Source organism: Gopherus flavomarginatus, chromosome 5, assembly GCF_025201925.1.
Source record: "Gopherus flavomarginatus isolate rGopFla2 chromosome 5, rGopFla2.mat.asm, whole genome shotgun sequence".
NCBI classification, from domain to species: Eukaryota; Metazoa; Chordata; order Testudines; family Testudinidae; genus Gopherus; species Gopherus flavomarginatus.
Genome location: NC_066621.1, coordinates 84,442,218 through 84,468,666, shown reverse-complemented (window position 1 = coordinate 84,468,666; position 26,449 = coordinate 84,442,218). Strand labels below are relative to the sequence as shown.

At 42.3% G+C, this 26,449-nt stretch overlaps 1 protein-coding gene across 5 annotated transcripts in view; it reads right to left on the bottom strand.

Moving 5' to 3' along the window:
- Positions 1–26,449, bottom strand: part of TSPAN18 (tetraspanin 18) — a 178,832-nt gene that overhangs the window by 81,990 nt on the left and 70,393 nt on the right. For all 5 annotated transcript variants that reach the window (XM_050955514.1, XM_050955510.1, XM_050955512.1 and 2 more), the window contains exon 2: positions 2,851–2,974. The gene's annotated coding sequence lies outside the window, so the exon portion shown is untranslated. The remainder of the gene's footprint in view (positions 1–2,850; positions 2,975–26,449) is intronic.

Here is a 26,449-nt window from a genome sequence, read left to right as displayed (position 1 = left end):
CAAATTGCACCACATAAGACTTCAGTCTCAAGCAATTTTACAAACAAAACAAGGATAGGGGAGGCATCCATGGTCTTCAGTGTAAACCTTCAGCTTCCTTTGTTAGCCAAGGACATGGGACTACATCTATCCTTTTTCACACACTTCATTTTCTACCACTGTTTGCAGCTAAGGCAAACTGAGTAACAGGTAATGCTTGGCTCAGTGGCACTTCACTCAGCCTTGCTAGCTCTCCAAACCCAGCTTTCATTCCACCCGAAGGTCTGAGCCTAACCTAATGAAAGTGGAGATCATCATACAAACAGATGGCAAGTTCTTTGCAAAGGCAGAACCAAATTATAACAAGAGTCCCCCAATTCTGGAAATGGTTGTTAAGGACCTGTAAGCTGGGAGCAAAGCGAAGGAAGTGCAAGTGGGTCACTGTGCCAATGTCCTGCCACCTGCTTATCTCTAAAACAAGATACAATGAAAGACAAAAGAGAATCTTTACTGGGTACAAACGTGTTACAGGAAAATTCACAGTAGCAGCCTTTGCTCTTAACACTGCAGCTGAGCTTTAATACTTTCTGTTACTTAGCATGATCAACTAAACTGGGACTAGAGGCCCAAGGTGAAATCCATTGCATGCACTGTACATACACACACACACACACACACACACACACAGAGAGGGAAAAAAAGAAATCCACCTTGATCCCTCTTGTCTACATATTCCATGCACAAAAGCAGAACAAATCTCATGAAGAGATGGAAAGAAGCGGACTATAAAAATCAATCTTTTGCATTAGTTTAGCAAGATGCTGCTTTCCCCATATGCTTAGCAGTGCCCTGTAGGGAGTCTCAAACAGCAGACGAGGCTGGGTGGTAGAGTAAAAACAAGGGACTCTCTACTGGTCCCCACCATCCATTTCCCCTGATGTGGGGTTGTTGTTTTGTGTGGGGATGTGTGTGACTGCACTAAGAAGGATCAATGGCTTTCAGATGGAGAAATGCAACTTCTCAGAGGATCACCACTGTGATTTGTATTTTGAGTGTGCCTTGTACTCCACAACACCAACTCTAATGCAGCCCTTGCAGCAGCAAGATAAGTGAGAGAGATTGGGAGAGTACATGTGGCATATCCTATGCAATTTGTCTTCCTAGGATTTCTGAAACTCACAAAGGAGTTAAGTCTGGCAGGGATACCAAGGAAGGAAAATCCCAGATGCAGATGCTTTCCTCTCCTCTAAGAGATGCAGCAGCCAACCTCCAAGTAGAAGTCTGCTGAAAAGGAATTGGTTATAGCATTTAAAACCAATGGGTAATTTGGCTTTGGACTTAACAGGCAACCCTTCTTCCCCTCCAAACACTAAATCCATGTAACTCTATCCCCAAGGCTTAGAAAATACTGTGCTGATAAGTACAGTCATTATAGTAAAAATTTTATAGGCTACGTTACATTGTCTTCGCCAATAAATCTTGGTATCAGTGGCTTATTGGGTGTTTGTTAAATCAGTCCAGATGCTTTAGAACGAAAGTGATTGATCCAGCTACTGAAATTGGCCCCAAACCTCCCAATGACATGAAGCAACAAGAGTAAAATTTTGCTCTCTACTCACAGAGGGTAACTCAGCTTTGACAGTCTATACTCCCTGAAAACACAGAAAAAGGGACACCAGGGTAAAGGATGGAAAACAGGCTGACTATCAGGAAAAGCCTCCTTTCCGGAGGATCACTTAGGATGTTGAACGGTTTCCAAGGGTAATGCTGGGAGCCTCCTCCACTGGATTATCTAAAACTAGATTGGAGTGTTCTGGTGAGGTCTGTAGGGAAGGACTCTTTGTTGGCCTTTGCGTGGGGGAAAGGGGGAGAGGGTATTCTAAAGAAGATCTATTAGGGATGTTCTAGCTCTAATTTCTCTAAATATATGTTCAACTGTTTCTTCCACCAAGTCCCTTCAGTAAATACTGCCAGAGACTATAGCATTCATCTAAGAAAGGCCTGGGACCAGTATACAGAGGGACACAGAGATCCTCCAGCAATGACAAACTAGGTGCAAGGACACCAAATTCATAGAGTCCAGACAAACTGAAATTCAGCTCAGAGTCCAGCACCAGAGTGCTCTAGTGCCACTGACAAAACCACCCCAGACAGTCTCCAGCGAGAGAAGACAACACAACAGCTTTGCATTCCTCTTTAGTTTCCAGCAATATTGTTCTTCCTGCAGGCATCTAACACAACTCTCTGCCCTGTCAGGCCCTGAATAATGATGGATCAAAATGCTCCTGTGTTCCCAAGGAGAAAAGTCTGCGGGTACTAGTCACTACAGGCAGATACAAGATGCCCAGCACAGGGCACCAAATTTTATGGTCTAAAACACCACCCTAGGCACTCTTATGCTAAACCAAACATGGCTAGTGCAGCCCTATGGTGCTTCTAACAAGGAGCTGCATGTGGCCAGCCTTCTCAGTACAGTGCAGGAAATGGAGTCCTCCCATCACTTGCTACTAATTGCATCTGCAGTGGTCAGGGGTTAAGAGGGAAGTAAGCAGATTAATTCTATTAGACTCTGGAATAGTGTCTCAAGGGAAATAAGGAAAATCCCATCATTTAGAACAAAACAGGGAAATACACTGCCAGGGAGCTATGTTGGCCTATCTGAGGATTAGGGGGGTGGACTAGAAGGCACCATCTTTTCTAGCTCCAGCTTCCATGAGTCAGCATAATGCAGAGTTTCATGGTGGTGCAGCCCCTCTAGAAACAAACCAGGGAAGACTCCTCAGCTGAAAGCAGCACAGTAAACAAACACTGGCCAGAGCCTCAGCCTGGTGCCAGCAGAGTTAGAAGTGCTAATGGAGTGGGCTCCCTTACCTGTTTCCCAGTGACAGGCTTTCAGCGCAAAACTTGTTCTTTTCCAGAAGTCAGGTTGAGGTAAGCATGCATCAATCAAGATCTCCTGCTTCAGCAACCTTCTGGTGCTACTGGGCTGGCTGACCTGTCAGGAACAACAAACAAACAAACAAAATATACCAGAGTGTCAGGAACTGGGAGAAGATTTCAGGCTTCATTTAGTCACTTCTGCTTATGCAGCCACTAGTCAAAAGTTCCTTGCGTGCCTGAATGAGCTCAATGAAAACACACGAACTTCTCCAGGCATACATGCTGCAAATTCCCCAAGGAGCAATCCCTTCTCACTCCTCAATGCCATGCCTAAGTAGCCAGCCTGGGCATAATGGGCCCTTTATGGAGAAGGAGGAATCTGTCCACCAAGGCTCTGAAGCAGCAACAGAGTTGCTCTTCATCTTTTACTGATTCTTCAGGAGCAGAGCAGCCTCCACAGAGGTTACATAGGGTTTCATGGTTAGTGCATTCACAGAGTCACATGGCACTGAGGATTCCCTGACCTCCAGGCATACAGGCAGCATGGAAAGAGGCAGAAAGGGGGGGATGAAAGGAAAGAATGTAGCATCAAGACCAGCATGGCTGGTGGAGTGAAAGAAATGAGGACATAGTAAATGAGATCCAAGATGTAGGCTGGGACAGACATTTGAAAGATGAAGACAAGAAATGTAAACTCAGTGAAGAGGCAGAGGGACAAAGGGAGCACTGAAAGAGGGATGATCTGATTAGGCGAGGAAGATGATGTTAGCAGCTGTATTTTGGATGCACTGATGTGGAGTGACAGGAATGACAAGGAGGTTGGAGAGGAAGAGGCTATAGTGATCAAGGAGGAACAGCTTTTGCCACTGGGTCAGAAAGGAGGGAGCAGATTGTCAATAGGTTGCGAGGAAGTGACAAGACTTGATAACAGTCGGGATGTGTAGGAAGGCAGAGAGGGTGGAGTCAAAGATGACCCCAGAGTAGTGATGCTATGAGACCTGGAGGAGACCTTCTGTCCACAACAGTGGAGAAGGGCAAAAGTGAAGCAAGGGGTTGGGAAGAACACTAAGGAGCTTGTTTTTATCCATGTTAAATTAGAAGTGCCAGTGAGCCATCCTGGATGATGTGATGGAGAGACAGACTGGCTAGAGAGAAACAGGACAAGAAATAAAAGCTGAATCCTTGTGAATGGATAAAGTCTCTCAGGGATAAGGTATAGAGTTAGAAGGGACAGGGTGTCCCAGGACAAAACACTGTGCAACTTACACAGAAAATGGAGGAGGGGGAACTGCCAAGGAGATGCTGAAAGAGCCATTTAGAAGTAGGATATAAGCTGGACACTAGGAAGTTTAGACTTGAAATTAGACAAAGGTTTCTAACCATTAGAGGAGTGAAGTTCTGGAACAGCCTTCCAAGGGGAGTAGTGGGGGCAAAAGACATATCTGGCTTTAAGATTAAGCTTGATAAGTTTATGGAGGGGATGGTATGATGGGATAGCCTAATTTTGGCAATTAATCTTTGATTATCAGCAGGTAAGTATGCCCAGTGGTCTGTGATGGGATGTTAGATGGGCTGGGATCTGAGTTACTACAGAGAATTCTTTCCTGGGTGCTGGCTGGTGAGCCTTGCCCACATGCTCAGGGTTTAACTGATCGCCATATTTGGGGTCCGGAATGAATTTTCCTCCAGGGCAGATTGGCAGAGGCCCTGGAGGTTTTTCGCCTTCCTCTGCAGCATGGGGCATGGGTCACTTGCTGGAGGATTCTCTGCAGCTTGAGGTCTTCATACCACAATTTGAGGACTTCAGTAACTCAGACATAGATTAGGGGTTTGTTATAAAAGTGGATGGGTGAGATTCTGTGGCCTGCATTGTGCAGGAGGTCAGATTAGATGATCATAATGGTCCCTTCTGACCTTAAAGTCTATGAAGAGTCGAACCAAGAGAGGAGGAGACTGCAAAAGCCAAAGAAGGAGGGGCTATCAGGAGGAAGAAGTGATCAGCAACATCAAACACTGCAGAAAATTCAAGGAGGAGGACGACAGAGAAAGTGGCACAAGGATTGCCCAGGGAGAGACTGTTCGAGACCTTGTCGACAGAAGTTTCACTGGTGTGGGGAGGGTGGAAGGCAGACTGGCAAATTTCTGGCTGTGTGTTTCAGAGAAGTAGTATTTATAAATGGTAAGAAGACAGCAGTAAGTGAATGGTGAAGGTGTAGGGAGGCATTGAGAATGGACAAAGATACACGACTAGCCAGGAGAGGATGGGTTCCATAGGAAAAGTTGGAGGTGGTGTACATAGTGAACAAACAAAAGACCTTGTAGTCAGTGTTTGGGGTAAAGGAGGAAGGGCCCTTGGGAGAGGAGCAGGTAGAGAAAGGTCATACCAGATCTTCTCGGTCTTCCCCTCGGAGAAGTCAGCAGAATGCTGGGAGAGAGGGAGGAGCAGTACATGCCATACAAAGTAGTTGCTCTGCTGAGCAACACTGGGTCTGGATTGCACTCTCACTGACAGATGGGATTCAGACAGGAACTGGTGCAACACAAACCTATGCCAGAGTGGTTACAGGGCTTCTCTTTCTCCTCACATTCCCCCTTCACCACCTCTCTCCTCTGACTATCACAGCTCTGGCATCCCCTGTGCCCTTTCAAGTGCCAGATGTTACATGCTGGTCTGGAGTTTTAGCCTCTTAGAGCATAGGGGGTCCAAGTGTGTAATAAACACATTTATGGTTTAGGAGAAAAGATAGATGACAAACTCCTTTCAATCACCCATCAGACAATCCCAGTGAAGCACACTGAGATGGGGGCGCAGCACAGCATGCCAAGCCTCCGTTCCCTGTTGTGCTCTCTGAATGAGCCAGCCAGCATGAGCTAGCACAGCATTTATTTTGCTAGCCAGCAAAATGTAAATGTCATTAGTGTTTAGCAAGCTGGTGAGTGCTAATGTCATGCCAGGCCGCGTTTATTAGATCCCTATCATGCACACTGGTATCAGCAGCTCTCCCCTCCACCCCCTACAACACCTTTGTCTTCCCCAGTGTTATTTCATACTTCCCAGATTTAAAAAAGGATGGAAATAGGAAACCAGAACTCTAAACGTTGGGACCAGTCTGACATAGCCAGACTTGTGACACATACACCTCCTATGCTGTTAATTCAGCAATCGTAGAGTGGTAGCATAGCCCCTGGTCTAACCGCTACACAAACGGTCAGGAAGTCTGGCTTCTATTTTTGGCTCTGACACTGGCTTGCTATGTGACCCTGGGCAAGTTAATTAGGAATACATTTTCAGCTAAATCTCCCCCATCTTTCACATATGTACACATACATACTTGTTCCCTGCACTTCACAGATGCAAGCACCTAAGGCTGCTATATATTCCAAACAGATGCACCTATGCAAGTGCTAGACTATTTAAAGGGAGAAAAGAAGTATTGACATGAGTGCAGCTGGTTGCACGTACAAAGTGTAAGCATAGGTGCTTGTGTGTGCAATTTTGTCCATGCACATGAGTAGATTGTCCATGGAAATCTACTCCATTAATCTCTTTAAACTCTGTTTCTTCAAATGTACAATAGGGATATTTTCCTGCCCCTTGAGGGGCTAATTCATTCATGTTTATAAAGTGAGACTATCTGATCAAAGTGTCATAGGCAGGAGCACAAATTACCATGAATCATCAAAAATTTGATTCAGTGACATTTTTATTAACAATTTTCCCTTTCCATTAGGAAGGTATAGTGCTGCCCTTGTAGGTAACAACTGTTCATTGTCTGAGGCCATTTCAACCAATGCACCATTAGAAACAGAAGCATAGGGCTGTAACATAGTTAGAGTCACTAATGTTATATTTTGAGTTGTATGTGTTCTTGTGAGAGACATTTATTCATGTATCTTCAGTCATCTCAAATCATAGGGTTAGAAGGGATCACAAGGGTCATGTAGTCTAACCTCCTGCCAAGATGCAGGATTTGTTGTGTCTAAACCATTCAAGACAGATGGCTATCCAGCCTCCTTTTGAAAACCTCCAGTGAAGAAGCTTCCACATCCTCCCGAGGAGTCTGTTCCATTGTCCTGCCATTCTTACAGTTAGGAACTTTTTTCTGAGATTTAATCTAAATCTGCTATGCTGTAATTTGAACACATTCCATCTGTCCTGCCCTCTGTGGTAAATGAGAACAACTTTTCTCCATCTTTTTATGGCTGCCTTTCAAGTATCTGAAGACAACTATCATATCCCCCCCTTTAATCTCCTCTTTTCCAAACTAAACCTACCCAGTCCCTTCAGCCATTGCTCATATGGTTTGCATTCCATCCCTTTGATCATTTTTGTCACTCACCTCTGGATCCTTTGCAGTTTCTCTACATGCTGTCTATACATTGGTGACCAAAATTGGACACAGTACTTCAGCTGAGGCCTAACCAGCACAGAGTACAATGGTATTATTACTACCCGTGACTTGCATGCTACGCCTCTGTTAATGCAACCTAAAATTGCATTTGCTTTTTTTGCAACAGCATCACATTGCTGACTCATGTTGAGGTTGTGATCCACCACAACTCCCAGATCCTTTTTGGCAGTGCTGCTGCCAAGCCAGTTTTCCCCCATTCTGTATTTGTGCATTTGTTTTTTCTTCCCTAAGTGTAGTATCTTACATTTGTCTTTGTTGAATTTCATTATGTTGTCTAAAGGCCAGCTCTCCAATTCCTCAAATCCCTCTGAATTTTAGCTCTATCCTCCAAAATAATGGCCACCCCCTCAGTTTTGTGTCATTTGCAAACTTCATCAGTATACTCTCTAACATCTTTATTAATGACCTGGATGACCTAAACACCAGACCCAGAACAGATCCCAGTGGAAAGCCACTTGAGACTTCCCTCCAATCCGACGACATTCCATTAATAGTTACACTTTGTTTGTGGTTGTTTAACCAATTATGTATCCACTTAATGGTAGTTCTGTCGAGTCTACATTTCTCCAGGTTACTTATCACAATGTCATGTAGGACTGTGTTGAAGTCCAGATATATTATGTCTACCGCATTCCCTCTATCCACCTGATCATGGAATATTATAGACAGAAAGGACTGATTAGTTCACCAAGCCCATCCTTCCTAGCCAGTGAAAGATTGTGCCCTTCTTTGTCCAATATTTGGTCCAATCCAGTTCTGAACAGTGGAAGAAATGGAATTACCCTTCTTTCATTTGCCAGACCATTGCGAAGTCTAACAGATCTCATGATTAGGGACATCTCCTATAAACTGTCTACTTCTTCTTCACATTAATTTCATCCCTTTACTCTCAGCCCACCTATAATAAATCTGGCAACATGGTGATGTTAGTACTATAAGAAGACAGGAAGCCATCGACAGTAGGTCTGCCTCTCCAATGGGTTAGTTAGGAGCTCAAACTCCTCTGCAACCTCTACACACTTTCATCTTGCTGATATCTACAATTCCATTTATAGCCATTTGTCACCTTTGATATTTAAATGCAGTCATTGTACTGTCTGGTCTGGTAAGTGCACTAGGAATTTAGTTTCATGCTGTAGCCCCAGTTTGGACAGTAGACACCAGTTTGTAGCTTCTTGCTGCTGTACCCTCTCTCTCAAATCCTGTGTCCTAGCCTGCAGCCTAAGTGCCCAGAGAGGATGAGGAAAAGTTCTCCTCCACCAGGATGAAATTAGCTCCTACATCTTGCAGTCTATAAGGGCACTGGCACTGGATTGGTGTATGTAGAAGCAGATCCATCAGTCTCTCTCGGTTCAGTGCCCATCTCACCCTAACATCGAAGTGTAGTGTGACAGTGAGCAGATGCCCCCTCCATGTGCAGACTTTACAGATCCTGTCTACCAGCTCTGACACCAGGGGAGTAAGAAGGAATCCCTCTTCTGTACACTCCTCAGTGAAATTTCCTCATATGTGCTCCTCTTTCTCTGTGGCTCAGAATCTTGTGTTGGTTTAAAGAGCGCAGCTTGGTTCACTACTGGAGATAAGTAGTTTTATTCAGCCCTGTTCACAGATCCTTCTCCTGCCACCATTTGTTAGCTGTGTGGCACTGTGGGGTGGATGCCTTGCTTGCGGGGTTTTCTGATCCCTCTATACTTCCACAATGATGGACATATAAAACACAATTAACCAGGCACAATGAATGAATAGAGAATGTGTGAGAGAGAAAGAGAGGATGACGACGATGAAAGAAACATCTAAGTTGAATGTTCCTATAAATCGTGAGCAACACCAAACAGATGTAAAACCAGCCAATTTCTCATTACATTTTACAGCTACCATGACGTAAATTGCTGTACATTAAATACAGCTAAGATACAGCCACGGTCTTGGCACTAATTTGACAGATGCTGAGATGAGCGGTATCATAAATCAACATCTCAGCCTGAAACATGGTAAAAAGCTGTCTGCTCCTGGTTTGAAGTGTGTATTTATTTACATAGACAGTTCACCAACATGCCAAAAGGCTGATGAGGTAGCTCTGCATTTTAAAGCATGCCACCAGGCACTCTGCATGAAGTGGTTCGTCTGGCTAGTGTCACCAGTTTCCATTTATTTCCTTTGGGGGTGCAGGGGTGGGGCATCTCACCTCTGTGTCAGACATGACATAAAACAGACTTGGCTCCACTTCAACAGCTTGCTATCAGAACACAAGAAAACACTTGGCCTCTGCAGCAGCACCACCCACTTCAAAGGCCTTGCACCAGCCTCAGGGACTTGGGTACCTTTGATATGAACATGAGAAAAGCCCTTGAACACAAGTTGTACACAGCTCCTGGGGATCCACTTTAACAAGATAGGAAGTTAATTAAGTGGGTAAAGTCCCACATGTTGATGGAACAGCTGAGGAATTATCTTTCTATCAGATCAGTAATGAGGAATAAACCCCTCCCCCCAGACACAGACATTAACAGCTTGATATGAACTCATTGGCATTCCAGACCTGGTACAAGACTTGGAGTTCCCAGTAGAGGCATATGCAGCAACAGCTGCAGATCAGACACTGGGCAAAAACACATTTTGCCCAACTGAAGGTGATGCTGGTAATGTGCCCATAGACTCACACCTATCCAGCATAAAATGGACCAGGTAATAGCAATCCGCCTCTTTTACATGACAATTGAGCTCATGGAGACCATAAGCCCCTTGTTGCAATGCTTTGTCATGGTCCCAGCAGTCTGGATGCCCGACACACTACAACACAAGCTGCAGGACCTGATTCTGCTCTTAGTGCAAACCAGGAACAACTCAGTTGAAGTCAGAGTTGGTACTCTGGTGTAAGACCAGTGTGAGAAGCAGAATCATGCTCGTAGTTTCCATGTAGCACACTTTATACTTTATTGAAAAGGAAAGTAGCCATGAAGTTTTGTTTTTGACCATCCCTGTATCAGAGAAATGAAAATGAGTTTCAGAGAGGGAGATAATAGTGAACAGATGACTCACAACCTACTTGATCAGGTGCTGAACAAGTCCACTTCCTTTACCCTACAGCATCTCCCTAGGCTGCTTGCCATTAAAAAGACCGCTTTGCTCACCCATTACCACTCAGCAGCATCTGATATTTCTTGCAAAGGTTTCATTAATTATCCAGGGTTGCCAAAGGGTAAGGATAATGGAATATTTTCCCACCATCACTGCCTCTCATTAATCCAATACCGTCCTGGCCGAAAATCTATTGGAGAAAGAAACTGAAGATGCTTCCTGAGTGATAGGATTATTTTATCTACTCTGAGGGAGCAGGGTACCTAATAAAAGCATCTGCATTGTTAACGGCAATTTACATGTTGTTCTTTTAACCAGCACTTCCTTTGTTTTACTACGTTTGAAACATCTGGAGTCTACGAAGAACAAACTTCAGTGCAACCCTTTTAAAAGTTATTCCTTCTTTATTGACTCAGGAGCTGCAATTTCTATTGGCTTGAACTGTTAATTTAGATTTGCTGTCGCTTTTCCCTTCCTTTCCCTGGTGGCAGCCACTGGGTGCTCTTTGGAATTACGAGGCTCTAACACTAGTGCTTTCACATTCAAAATTGCCACTTTAGAAGCTCTGATAATCTGGGTATTTTGTACCACTCATTTTCTCAGGTCCTCTTCTCTCTCCTGCATCTCCTTCCTCACATTCATCCAAGCAAGCACACGATAATGACGCCTCTTGACACCTTTAGGAAGGATTTTCCAAGAATGACTGAAGCACCAGAGGAAAAACTGAGCACCAGACAATGTACAGCAGGGGGCTGAGTCTGCGTTGCTGGCAATTCAAGTATCGCATGCCAGAGAGCTTACTCTGGCCAGGTTTTGATTCTCCCTTTCAGAATTTAGTGCCATTTGTTCATTCCATGGCAGGCTCTGGGCATCTCCAACCTAATTTTTTACTAGTTCAGTGCTTTAAGAGATTTCCAAGGGAAAGAAACTGGTATGCAAGGGGGTATTTTAGAGCCTTGTATATCTCTTCAACTCTCTCTTGGAATGCATGCTTAATACCTTATAGCTTGTATCTCTGGTTTATATCTTCTTCAGATCCCCTTTCTCCAAACAAACTCCAGTCTTCCCACCAAACACAACATTCCTCTTAAGATCCAATTATTTTTCTTTAAAAGAAAAACAAAGAAATGACAATTTTAAAGGACTTAGCAATGATATTTCAAGAGAGACAAGCTCAAACAAACTCATAACTGTATGGTAGAGGCTGAGGAGAAAGCCATAGGCAGGTATTTATGGAAAAGGATAAACAGTGCTGTTCCATTATCCTCTAGAAATGAAGACTCAAAGCTTCTGAAATTCCCTTCCCACCCCTCCACTCAATCTAAACTGTTATGACCACAAACCAAAGCTATTACATACTGTGAGTCTTGGCATTTTCATCATCTTCCAAATATCTAGCACATGGCTCAAAGGTTTAAGCATAAAGGTTTCACTAATTCAGACCAATGAATTTTGTGGTCAGTGCATGAAATGAGATTGCCAAGTGCAAAGGAAAAAAGGAAAATTGTTTCTCTGAGCACAAAAGAAAAACACTAAAACCCCTTAGCCCGCAAACTTTCTGCTTACCAACTCCCTGCCCCACCCACACATTCCCTCATGAACTCCTTTACAAAATCAAAGGTAGTCCTAGCTCTGCTGACACAAAAAATAAACCCATAATTTAAAAAAAAGCAAGGAATTTACCACAGTTCACTTTCAAATTATCAGTCACCCTCTGCATAAGGCTGTTCTAGAGGAACAGATCAACATAATTGCAGAGTATAAATAAGATTCCTCAAACAAATGCTGATGGGAGTTAACCAGATTAGAGCAGTGTTATATTAAAGGCCGCTTTACATCAAGCCCTATGGTGAAGGGAAATTGTATTGTAATAGGGGAAACATTTGGAACAGTGGTTCTAAAAGCCAGTCCGCCGCTAGTTCAGGGAAAGCCCCTGGCGGGCCAGGACGGTTTGTTCACCTGCCGCGTCCGCAGGTTCGGCCGATCGTGGTTCGCCACTCCAAGACAATGGGGGCTGCGGGAAGGGCGGCCAGCACATCCCTCGGCCTGTGCTGCTTCCCACAGCCCCCATTGGCCTGGAGTGGCAAACCGCGGCCAGTGGGAGCCACGATCGGCCGAACCCGCGGATGTGGTAGGTAAACAAACCGTCCCGGACCGCCAGGGACTTTCCCTGAACAAGCGGCGGACTGGCTTTGAGAACCACTGATTTAGAAAATGTTAAAACGGATGCTGTAAAGTACGTCAGGGAAAGTTTGGTTCACCTGGAAATTGCTACAATCTCATGGGGAAAGAACTCCAGATCCACAATATTTGAAGACACTCGTCTCCCATAAATAAGAGATGTAAAGGGTATGGGGAGAATGCCTCCATTTTTGTGGGTCCACTAGAAAAAAAAATAAGTGTGAGAGATTCCCTACTGACTCTGCAGCTGTATAACATGAACCTTGTTCCCAAAGCTCTGAACTAGGACTGACTGAAAATGGTAAGGATTTTTTGCAAAAAATTTCAATCAAAACAGTATTTCAGTTTATGGAACTTCTCAGTTTTTTGATGAACCAATATAGAACAATTATTTTGCTTAATTTCATATAGAAAAAACATTAAGTTTTGGTTTTTGAAAACTGAACATATTCTGAGTTTCATTTTTGGGGTCCATCCCAATGGAAATGTATTTGATTTGCAAAAACTAAAACTAAAAAACAAATGTGAAACAAAAGAAAAAAATATTTCATTTAATCAAAGTATGGAAAATTGCAAAAAAAAGATTAATTTTTTAAAAAAGAAATGGTTTCCTTCAAAAAGCAATTTTTCATTGAAAAAATTCATTCAACTGCACTCTGCATGTTCTGGCTGATCACAATGACAATTACAGTGGCGAACAAGTAGGTGAACAGAGAGAGAGCATGCTGACTTAAGCTGCATTAGATATACAGTGTGTAAATGGATGGAGACACATAGGATACATCTATGCTGCAGCTGGGATGTGCTATTGTAACCCATGCACCTTCGGGGTGTGGTGTTCTGTCCCATCTAGTGGCACCAAGACCACTTAGAGAGAGATGATGAGTCTGCTCTACAGCCTTAGCTAACAGGCAACTGGCATTTAGCTCATGTGGTAGAGGCTCATGCACTAGAGCTCCAGAGGCCCCAGGTTCGATCCTGATGACTGGGGTCTGTTGGCATCATACTATTCCCAGCTAAGATAGATGTACACATGCTAGCTCTGCTCAAGCTAATGAGGTAAAAACCGGCAGTGTAGCCAAAGTGGCACGGGCAGCAACTTGGCCTAGCCTCCTAAGTACAACTTCATCTGCAAGACCATCCCTAGAGGGGTGCAGGGTCTGGGGAAGAAGTGACAAATCTGTCACTTCCGGGACTGACCATGGCAACCAATCACACTAGCCTGTGGGGCCCCTGTCATAACATTTTTTCCCAGAACTGGACCTTAGCGTCCAAAATATGGGTGTTAGCATGAAAACCTCCAAGCTTAGTTACCAGCTTGGACCTGGTATCGCTGCCACCAGCTAAGAATTATACAGTGCCTAGCTCACTGTGGTCTCCCCAAAACCTTCCCTGGGGGGACCCCCAGACTCAGATGCCTTGAGTCTTACAACAAAGGGAAATAACCCTCTCCCCTTGTTTCCTTGTTACTTCCTCCAAGGCTCCCCTCCCTGGACGACCCTAGGAGATTCCCTGCTTCCAGTCCTGGAAACACAAGTACCGAGAGATCTAATCTCTCCCCCTCACCCAGAGGGTATGCAAAGTCAGGCTTAGTAAATCTAACACAAAGAGATTTTCCCCCTGACTCCTTCCTCCCACCAATTCCCTGGTGAGCTGCAGACTCAATTCCCTGGAGTCCCCACTAAAGAAAAACTCCAACAGGTCTTAAAAAGAAAGAAAAAGGACATTAAAATTAGTCTCTGTAATAAGATGACAATATACAGGGTCAATTGCTTAAAGGAAAAAAAATGAATAAACAGCCTTATCCAAAAAGAATACAATTTAAAACATTCCAGCAACTACACACATGTAAATACAAAAGAAAAACAATATAAACCTATTGTCTTACTATCCTTGTACTTACAACTTGTAATTAGAAGATTAGAAAGCCTGGAGATAGAAAAATCACTCTCTGAGCCGAGAGGGTCAGACCCAAGACAAAGAACAAAGAACTCACACCCCAAAACTTCCCTCCACCCAGATTTGAAAAAGTCTTGTTTCCTGATTGGTCCTCTGGTCAGGTGTTTGGTTCCCTGTGTTAACCCTTTACAGGTAAAAGAACATTAACCCTTAGCTATCTGTTTATGACAGCCGCACAGGGCCCAAAGCGGTCACCCTGATTCACCCTACCCAAGGGATGGCTCTGCCCATCTGAGTACATGGGGGGGCCAAGAGTCTAGCTGCTGTGACCATATTGCTAATTTTAGCTCACTAGTCTGAGCAGAGCCAGTATGTGTACATCTATCCAAACTGGGAATTGCACCTTCCAGCTGCAGTGTAGATGTCACCCTTAGTGTTAGCTAACCAGGGTCTGACCATGCAACTGATCTACTAGTTGAGGAAAGGCTGTAGGATTGGGCCCTAAAGGAAGGAAAGTCTCAGAATTTTTAAGATTTTTGGCACCATCATCATCAACAATAGAGAGCCAGGAGCTGTGAGGGCCATTTTCAGAGTGATGCCAGAATGGACTACTGATAGCACAAATCTGGATGGATGGAGCCGGCCCCTCTGAGGCGTCCAAACACATATGCCCTAATTCATCATGGATGGCTGTCCGAGAACATCAATAGCTGGAAGGAGCGAAGATACAGAACCTCTGGAAATAAACAATGCACAACGAACCAGACAGTGCAAGGAAGGATTCAGCATTAACAAGGGGGTGGAAGGTAGGGTCATTCTGCCTTTTTCTGCCGGGAGAATGAAAACCTTATTTCCATGAGACAGGCAGCTCTTACAACCCCACAGCATCTAAAAGAGGTGTAATGGCTTCCTAACACTCAAATCCTTCAGGAGACAGCAAACTATAACAGAGCACTTTTTATGTTTTTGCAATGCAAGTTAGAAAATGTGTGAGACAGTTCACTGGACCAAAATATATGTATAACTACCAAGAAACTTATTAGCAACCACAGCATGTGGTGAAAAGAAAAGATGAGGTCATGTTTTCCCCCAGCTAACGCTCAGTTGTACAGCACCTTATGGCAGTTCTGTGCAGTATGGCATTTAGTGAAATTACAGTATGCAAGAGGGAACTACGGGCGGAGAGAGGGAAGGCTGTTTATTTCCTGTTGGTTACTTTCTCATGGCAGCATTCTTGAGGACTCTTGCCAATTTACATTACTAGCACGTCTCCCCTTCTCAACTGTTTTTCATTAGTTCTTCATTTTTTCTTTTCACCCCATCCCAGAGTCTGCTGTTCTGTCCTCCTTTCTTCAACGGCTTTAACAACGGGAAAGCCTAAGAGTGCAATAGAAGCCAGAAAGCAAGGAAGTGGAAAGTTACTTTGGTTAATGTTGCATTATTAACACCACAATACAGGGCAACATGTATATAACACAGCGAGATGCCCCAGCTAATTCTGCAGCAATATCAAACGAACCCAGTACCTAAAGTTCAGAGAATCTCAAAGCACTTTTCAAAGATGGGCAACTTTGATAACCCCCATTTTACAGATGGAGAAACAGATCACGGTCATACAGTATCAGTGAGAGAGTCACTCTGGTCTCTCGACACCCAGTCACCAGTGCTAATCGCCAGTGCACTGCCTCTCTGTTGCATAGTTAAAGCTAGAGAAGTTATTTTCTGGGACAAAGATGCTATAGCAGCAGAGGCGGGGAGTGATGCAATGCAAATCTTTTGGAGGCAAGTGGAAAACCCAGCAGTTCTGAGGTGGTGAACAGAAGAGGTACAGAAATCACAAAAAGAACTATGCTCCCATTGAAATAGGTAGCAAAAATTCCACTCACTGCAGTAGAAGCAGGCAAGAGCCCCCAAAGAATATTGCCCATGCAGTGAAACCTTTTGGCCCACATTTTCAAAAGTGACTAGTGACTTAGTACTTCCGTATCTGGGTGTCCAACTTGATATGCTTTGAAAGGGGCTGATTTTCAGAAAGTGCTGAGCACCCAGTTTCTGAAGATCATGCCCCTTTAAGTGGTCTCAAACTGGGCACACAGATTTGGAGGTACTCAAAGTCACTAGTCACTTTTGAAAATGTGGACTTTTTGTCTTGCTAATCCATGCCATATTTTAACCCCCGCCCCATCTTCATCGGCTCCACATCAGAACAAATACATTATTTTAATACCTAATTTTCAAAATTTATGTTCTCTGTGCACGTGCTTATAACAATCCATAGAAGCTTGAAACCAAAACTTATTTTCTCAGCAATTTATTTTCCCTCCATTATGCTGCTTTCTTCACTTGTAGGGTCTGCTCCTGAGAACTGGGCTATGCACTAAAGCTAATTGATTTTTTGGTTCACCAGCTGAACTAAAATATGTGAAAACATTTTTTGTTTCACATAGACATGAAAAAGTTTTTTGGTTTCCTGAGCAAAACAAAACACTGAAAAAAATTCATTTTGGGTCAATTGAAACTAAGACCTTCTGCTTTGGGGCATGGACAAACATGAGGAGAAGGAGCTTCCCCCTTTTATATCCTAGTAGGCCAATGATTACAACTCTCACCTGTGATGGGGGGACCCAACTTTGAAACTCTGCTCTGGGGCACGGAGTTGAACCCTGGTCTCCCCACTCCTGGGAGAGTGGTCTAACTATCAGGCTAGTGGTTATTCTGGGGCACTCTTCTCTCACTCTCCCCTGCTGAAGCTGCTCCATTTTGTCTAAACCATTAAACATTCACTGGAAAAGGGATTGGAATGCAGGTGTCCAGCCTCCCATGCAAGTGGCCTAACCACCAGGCTACAGAATGCTTCTCTTTTTCTCTGGTCCAATTAATAGTAAAATATTTATACAAAATGTAACAACTTCAGCAGGAGAGACTGAAAGAGACTTACCTCAGAGTACACTATACCCATTAGTTAGAGTACTTGCCTGGGATATGGAAGAGAATGGAAAACTTGTGTTCAAATTCCTGGTTCAAATCAGGCAGAGTGAGGTCCTAAAGGTGAGTATCTCAGATGAGTGCTCTGACCACTAAGCCAGAGGGCAAAAGCTGGGCACCGGCACCATCACCACCACCTGTTATGAATCTACCCCAAAAAGGTTATTTTTGGCCAAAACTATCTAGCAAATTTGACATGAATTTGTGAATAATTTTGAGTCAACCAAAACAGCATTTTTTGATGCACAAACTCTTAGTCAGAAAAAATTCTCTCAACTTTACTGTGCACACTGCTTTGTTATTGTAGGTTTACACCTCACAAGTAGGTCTGTGCACCCTGTTATATTTTATAAGGTTGCCTGTGAATTCTTATTGCCAATGAGCATGGCTTCACTGTTGCCTGACTCCTTTCCTCAATAATTTGTATTGTTTCTGTTTTCCTCCTACTATTGCAATAAATGTCACATTCTGCACATCAGCATTTCACATCATCCTGGAAACCATGAGAGTGGGAAAAGCACTACACTGCCCACAAGAGCGTGAGCAATCCTGACTGAGGAAGGGTGTGAATAAAAAGGAGTCTTATTGGCCTGAAAACATTAGCTTTTAAGAGAGCTCAGCTCTCATCTAACCCATTCCACAAGAATTATGGTCTATGGCAGGCAGAATATGGGCTAATTAGGCAGAGTTTGCTCTCAACAAACCGCAAGAGGAAAAACAACAACTTTCAATTGCATGAACTCTCCACTGAATTATTTGTTTTGGACTCATACAGAAATCAGGCTGCCATTAATATCAGCACAGTTCTGTCTCAGCCACTGAAGCAGGTACAGTAGCTCTCTTCAAGGTCTATGTTCCATTCTAGATGAAGCCAGATCTATAAAAGATCTTCAGAAAGTGACTTCCAGATGCTGTAAACTGAGCAGAGCTCTTTCAGAAGGGAAATCTCTCTTTTGGTTCACCTGGGAAAAACTGTTGCATACAATACATTATTAGTTAAGACAGCTTATAGTGTCTGGCTACCAGTTGGCAAGATTCAGCAGTCTGCAGACAGCTGAGGAAAGGACCATAAAGGAATAATTTCAACCAGCTGGGAAATGTTCTCAGGTGCATGGGAAGTCAGCCCAGGAATCAGGAGAAGGCTGCACATTCATGAAACTCACTCTCTTTTGCAAATGTGAAGCCCAACCCATGCTTTAGACACCAGGTGGTGAAGGAGAATTTAAATCTTTGAGATTTTGAAGTCAGAAGCTACTCAGGCAGAACTATTTATTCAACTCAAGTGTATCTAACTGAAGAATCAGATGTCTCCTGTAACTTGACATAAGCAACTCTGAGTCCCATGAAGTGAAAAGATGGAAATGGCATGGGCATGACTGACCATCAAGCATGCCCTACATATGTGCCAGAACCTCAGGAGTAGGATATATGATGCTAAAGCCCCTTCCCCAATCCTGCTCTCTCAATATGGGATAAGTGGCATCATTTAAGGAAAATAAATAGCTTTGGATTGGTAAGAGGGATGAAGAAGATTCAACAACTGGCTTTCATCGTAGCAGAGGGGAGGAGAAATAGCTTCTTATGCTCAACCAGTGGACAGACAGACATCCCTTCTGTCCTCTCTTAACCTTTAATTTGCTAAATCAGACAAACTGGTGTGCTCTCAAGCAGGTTGCCTTTTTTCAGATTAGCACATATCTGCCCAACAATGAAACAAGAAAATACCTCATTTAAAAAAAAAACAAAAAACAAACAAAAAAAACCCCATGAGAGGCAACATCCCAGCTCCAGACTCTGGGACAAACTCCAATAGGCCATTTTCCACCATACTGCAATCAGCACACCCAAACTGTATAAGGAGCTCTTGAAGGAAAACTGAGACCCTAGCTGAAAGGAAACAAGATACTAGACTTCAGGGACCAACAAAAGGAGCAGAGGGACACAGCAAAGTGAATTCCAAAAGGCCTGATTCACAACACCTAACTGGCTTGTTTGCATATGGAGAGAAAACTGGAGAAGTATCTCTGACACATTCCCATGAGGTTAGACCAGGGGTCGGCAACCTTTCAGAAGTGCTGTGCCGAGTCTTCATTTATTCATTCTAATTTAAGGTTTCGCGCGCCAGTAATACATTTTAACATTTTAGAAGGTCTCTTTCTACAAGTCTATAATATATAACTAAACTATTGTTGTATATAAAGTAAATGTAAGATTTTTAAAATGTTTAAGAATCTTCATTTAAAATTAAATTAAAATGCAGAGTCCTCTGGACCAGTGGCCAGGCCCCGGACATGTGAGTGCCACTGAAAATCAGCTCACATGACACCTTCGGCACACGTGGCATAGGTTGCCTATGCCTGGGTTAGACAAAAATGAGAATCTTATATTCTCGACATCTGAGCTATTATATTTTATCTTTTCCCAAGGACAGTTTTCTCCTATATGAAAATGATAAAAGTACACATATCTTTACTGTCACCTTGGGAATAAAAGAGAGTGTGCTTCCAGGAAGATGTTATGTGTAAGGGGCCCTCAACTCTGGAATGCACTTCCTGGACCTGCTGACCTCCTGAAAACACAGCAAAGCCCATCATTGTACTTGGACATTTGAGGAGTAAGGGATGCACTAAGAGCTGGAATATGTTGATCCCATATTTCTCATTGGTCACTGTCCGATTATGGGGAGGTGTGGTGTTTTTTTTTTTTTTTGAGGGACACAGGGACAATGTTTGAAACAGCACATTCTGGGGGTTTTAAAATCCATCAAAGGTGATGAATCTGGTACCATCAATTAGTACATTGGAAGGAACAACTCCTACCCTAATAATCTATCTCAGAGCCAAACCAAGCAGAGCTCAGCCAGACATGAAGGCTGGGCCCACTGGATTCACAGAAGATGGTTACATTTGAAGGCTTATATTGTTAGTAAAAACACAGACATGTACCTTGTTCCCATAACCAGAGAGATTCACATAGACATAATTTATCACTGAAGAATATTTTTATGATTACTAGTAAAGAGATAGACAAATACTGGAAAAAAAATCTTTGGTTATTCTTTCAAATATTAACAACAAATGTGCTTCAGCTATGTTTCTGTTTGCTACACTTACATTCATACCCATCAATATTCTACCAACTGAGGTTACCAGCAGGAAATTAATTAATATTAAGCAAATATTGGAGACTATGTGCAGAAAGTGAATTTTGAACTTCAGTGCACATATCAGAAACCTGACCCTAAGAATTACATTCATCTAGTCAAAGCACAGAAATAATATCAGATGGCCTATATATCCAAATCAGCACTAAATGACACAGCTGGATTTTCAAGCATCATACTCACAATTAACTGTTTGCAGACAGTCAACATACCACAAATTAGCCAAAAGAATTTCTGTGAATAATTTCAAATAAATAATCCAGTTGAGAAATATGTAAGCTATTTATGGACAATTTGCAAACAAACAACAAAACACTATTCATTAAATATTTTTTTTGCTGCAAATTATTCACCCAGTTTTAGTAACAACATTTAGTAACAACAGAGGTAATTAGATCAGGGGTCAAGAATGTACTTTGTCTCCTTCTTTCCCCTTGTATAGCATTGCACAATAAAGCAGATGTCTATGATAATGCTTTATGTTCTTGAATTATTGCCTCTCTGAAGCATCAGGTATTGATGACTGATGGAGGGAGGAAGACAGACTAGATGGACAGCTGGTCTGATCCATTCTGGCAACTCTCAAAGTATTAAGTATCAGAGGGGTAGCCGTGTTAGTCTGGATCTGTAAAAGCAGCAAAGAATCCTGTGGCACCTTATAGACTAACAGACGTTTTGGAGCATGAGCTATCGTGGGTGAATACCCACTTCTTCAGATGCATCTGAAGAAGTGGGTATTCACCCACGAAAGCTCATGCTCCAAAACGTCTGTTAGTCTATAAGGTGCCACAGGATTCTCAAAGTATTAACTGTCACTGATGATGATAAAAATAAATCAGAATTTTGTGACAATGTTAATATTCAACTTTATTTCTATGAGATAAAGGCCCAGATAATACTTCTATCCTCTTAATGCACAAAAGAGAAATTAAGCCTCTAAATTCAATGCAACAGGAGTTTTCTTTCTGCTATGAATTTCAAAAGTCTCTGATTTGAGGTCCGTGTTCTGCTAACTTTGTCCAGGCTTTTTAAAAAGGGCCAGATTCTTATACAATTAGTCCCACTGGAACCAGTGAGGCTTCTCGTAAGGGTTGCAGGATCAGGGTCCAGATCTGGACATGACTTGAGGTGGAAATAAACTGTATGAAAATAATTAATGCTATTATTCTTGCATGTCTCTGTATACAGAGAGGTAAAAATAGATTATTCACACTTCTTACAAAAGTGCAAATGAAGAGAGAGAAAATATTTTGGATCCCAGGATTCAGGGTAAGCAGCAGCTAGGAATGTTCTATCCAAATAGTTCCACCATGGTAAATGCTGCCTATAGTCTATGCTTCCTGAGTTTTCTATTTAATCAGGAAAGCAATGGGTTATGTGACCCAGAAATTGACAGCTATGTGCCACTGTGCCAAGATTTGCTCAGGGAGTTACTGGAAAAGTCTGTGTCACATTTGGAGAAGGGTCCTAGTTTGAGGAACAAGCCTCAAAAGCCACAGATACTGTAAAAATATCAGGTTTCCCTACAGTCACGGCTCTAGTTAGAATGTGACAGGAGCTGAAGCTACTGGAATGGTATTGCAACTTGTGATAGCAATTTAATGGCTTTGCTTTATCATCCACTTTAGGCTTTGTTTGCCTTATGAATTACTTTGTTTCCAATGCTGCAGTGTGGCAAGCAACTTGCATGCATTGTTTTCATTCATAAGGTTTTATATCCCCCAACCTGACTAAAATTAAAGCTCCATGCTGCGTGGCTGTGTGAGCACCAGTCAAATCTACTAAATGAACAACCTCATTTTAATTTAGGGAATAAGACCTTCAGGAAAAGATGGTGCTCCCATTTTAACTTAAGCTAGCAGCAGTGGTTCATATAAAGTAAGGGGTGCTTTCATTAATAGGAGCATCTACTAATTGGAAAGGCCATCCTCTCTCCTTATTTCACCCTATCACTGCGATGTCTTATCTCTACACCTTTCCGTGAGTTACACTTCTAGGGAATTTGAATGATCACAGGACTTAAATATTCCTTCCTTATAGGGTAACACAAGTATTTTAAAAGCAGAGTCTGATAGCAACAATGTGTCTATTAGACCTAGCACATGACCCATCTAGGAACTTGCTTTTGAATGTTACTTGATAACTAGAATGCTAGCCAGGAAATCTTAGCACTTAGTTACTCTTTGCTCTGTGTGTCTTTTCCCACTTATCCAGGGTACCCTTTGCTAACCTGCACTAGATTAATTTGACAGTAAATGCTGCAGAAGAGGTGGATTACACCCCACACTAGCACATCAGTGTGGTATGATGAAGCGTGCAAACAAGACTAATGCCTTTGGAATTGAGAAGAGAGAAGTTAATTGAAAAGGACAGGAAAGTGACTACAAATACATTGCAGGATGAATGCAGAACTCAATGATTTGGCCGCGGCTCTGATGGTCTCGCTAGTTAAGAGTAATCATATTACATCTCACACTCAGTCACACCCTTGTGACATGCTTTCCTGTGACCTTCTCTCCTCTTGTTTGGGTCACCAATCAAAGGCAATTCCCAGACACCAAGCACCTCATCTGGGGTTTTATTTAAACAGACAAATAGTTCTGGAGAAATGGGAGCCTCTCTCAGTGACATCCAGGTGATTTCCTGAGGTTTCAGATATGATTAAAAGAACCAGCGATACACAGCCTTGCAATTTCTCTGTCTGCCTCTTGCCACCAGCCAGACTTCTGATTCCCTTATTTTAACTCCTTTGTTGCTCCTCTCACACTAGACCTGCAACCCAGCTGCTTTGTACATCCTCCATCAACTGGATGAAATCTATCTTCAGACTACTTCAAAAGGGCATCCGGATTAGCTGGGGTGGGGTGGAGCCTCCCAGAATGCTCTCCGCTTTGCCTAAAAGGAGACCACTCTCGGATATGTCCCCAACTACTCCTTGTCAAAAAATAAAATAAATCATAATATTCAGCGCTTACACAGACCTTTTTTTCTTCAAAACTTTAATCTTTCCAACACAATACAATCCCACCCAGTGAGATTGGTCACATTATCCCCATTTTACAGTCAGGAAAACTAAGGTACAGATGGGGGACACGACTTAACTTAAGACATAGCTGGGAAACATGGTCACAGTGGAGGACTTAGAACCTAATAAGTCTCGGTTGCTAGTCCTCTACTCTAACCACAAAATCATACCTCCTCAACATAACTAAATCCCTTCACTTTCCAATATATTGCAGCTCTCTGCTGCCACCAGGATACTAGGCCAATATATCCAATTTTGCTTATTTTAGAAGTAATGTTAATATTTTTAAATGTTTCATTTAAAGGGGAGTTGAAAGATCACCAGCAAAAAACAAGTCCTCACCATTCTAACAGTAAATCAATATCCAAATAAACACCATATTTAGTTGCCTTTCAACATAGTTTTTCCCACTGAACTAACTTTAGTCCTCGTTTAGAAGGTCCCTGAAGGCGCTGACTTATGGGTGCTGACTCCAAGAGACAACCTAGTTATGGATTAATTTTAAAAGCAACAATGCACCTTTTCTCTTGAAGCTTCACAGAGAATTTTACTTTTTAAATTTTGTAAAGTTTACATTTATCACTGATTTCAGGCTTGATCCTGCAAGCCCTTACTTGTTCACATAGCCCTTACTAACCCATGCAATCCCACTGATGTAAATGGAAGTATTTGCATGAGTAAGGATTAGGGCTGTCAAGTGATTAAAAGTGCGATTAATTTTTGTAAAGAATAATAGAATACCATTTATTTAAATATTTTTGGATGTTTTCTACATTTTCAAATATATTTTTTTCAATTATCACACAGAATACAGTGTACAGTGCTCACTTTAAATTATTATTTTTGCACAGTAAAAAACAAAAGAAATAGTATTTTTCAATTCACCTAATACAAATAATGTAGTGCAATCTCTTTATCATGAAAGTTGAACTTAATGTAGAATTATGTACAAAAAATAACTACACTCTAAAATAAAACACAATGTACAATTTTAGAGGCTGCATGTCCACTCAGTCCTATTTCTTGTTCAGCCAGTTGCTCAAACAAGTTTGTTTACATTAGCAGGAGATAGTGCTCCCCACTTCTTGTTTATGTTCCCTGAAAGTGACAACAGGTGTTTGCATGGCATAGTTGTAGCCGCCATTGCAAGATACTTACATGCCAGATTCTCTAAAGCAGTGATCCCCAACCTTTTTTGTGTGGTGGGCGCTGGATGACGAACCACTGAGGACCATGGTGGCAAATGAGCATCCACCGAAATGCCGCCGAGAAGCAGTCATCCAGAGGTATCACCGTCAAAATGCTGCCAAAAATCAGCGGCATTTCAGTGGATGCTCATCCGCCGGACAGTACACGGGTGCATACAGATGCCTGGCGGGCGCCATGGCACCCGTGGACAACGTGTTGGGGACCACTGAAGAGTCATACATCCCTTCATGCTTCAACCACCATTCCAGAGAACATGCATCCATGCCAATGACGGGTTCTGCTCAATAACAATCCAAAGCAATGCGGAGCAACACATGTTCATTTTCATCATCTGAGTCAGATGCCACCAGCAGAAGGTTGATTTTCCTTTTCTGGTGGTTCAGGTTCTGTAGTTTCCACATTGGAGTGTTGCTCTTTTAAGATTTCTGAAAGCATGCTCCACACCTCGTCCCTCTCAGATTTTGGAAGGCACTTCAGGTTCTTAAACCTTGGGTTGAGTGCTGCAGCTATCTTTAGAAATCTTGCATTGGTACCTTCTTTGCATTTTGTCAAATATGAAATGAAAGTGTTCTTAAAACAACCAACATGTGCTGGGTCATCATCCAAGACTGTTATAACATGAAATATATGGCAGAATGTGGGTAAAACAGAGCAGGAGACATACAATTCTCCCCCAAGGAGTGCAATCACAAATTTAATTAACACATTTTTCTAAATGAGCATTATCAGCATGGAAGCATGTCCTCTAGAATGGTGGCTGAAGCATGAAGGGGCACATGAATATTCAGCTTATCTGGCACGTAAATTCCTTGCGATGCTGGCTAAGAAGTGCCATGTGAACACCTGTTCTCACTTTCAGGTGACATTGTAAATAAGAAGCAGGCAGCATTATATCCCGTAAAAGTAAACAAACTTGTTTGTCTTACTGATTGGCTGAACAAGAAGTAGGACTGATTGGGCTTGTAGGCTCTAAAGTTTCACATTGTTTTGTTTTTTTAAGTGCAGTTATGTAACAAAAAATATCTATAATGAAAGTGCAACTTAGAAATGTAAAGATATTGTATTATAGTATTTGTATGAGGTGAATTGAAAGACAATCTTTTTACACTACAAATATTTGTAATAATAAAAATAATATAAAGTGAATATTGTACACTTTGTATTGTGTTGTAATTGAAATCAATATAATTGAAAATGTAGAAAAGCATCCAAAATATTTAATAAATTTCAATTGGCATTCTATTGTTTAACAGTGTGATTGATTATGATTCATATTTTTAATCGCGATAAATTTTTTTAGTTAATTGCATGAGTTAACTGCGATTCATCGACAGCCCTAGTAAGGATTGCTCTCCTATCAAGGATACTCAAATTCAGGCTCTCACTTTGTAAATACTCTACAAACTGTATCTACTGTAGGTCTGAGGTGGAAAGTAGCTGCTATTTAACATTACACAGCAATACTATAGAACAGTTTAGGACAGAAAGTGAGACCACAGGAGAAACGTAAGCAGGCTCAATTTAATTACGCCAAATATGTTTATTGTTGCAACATGTGCCTAGGGATCTCTCGTGTCCACAAGTGGTTTTGTGTCTCCTACAAGAGATGTACCTCCAGGAGTACAGTGCTCCTCAGAA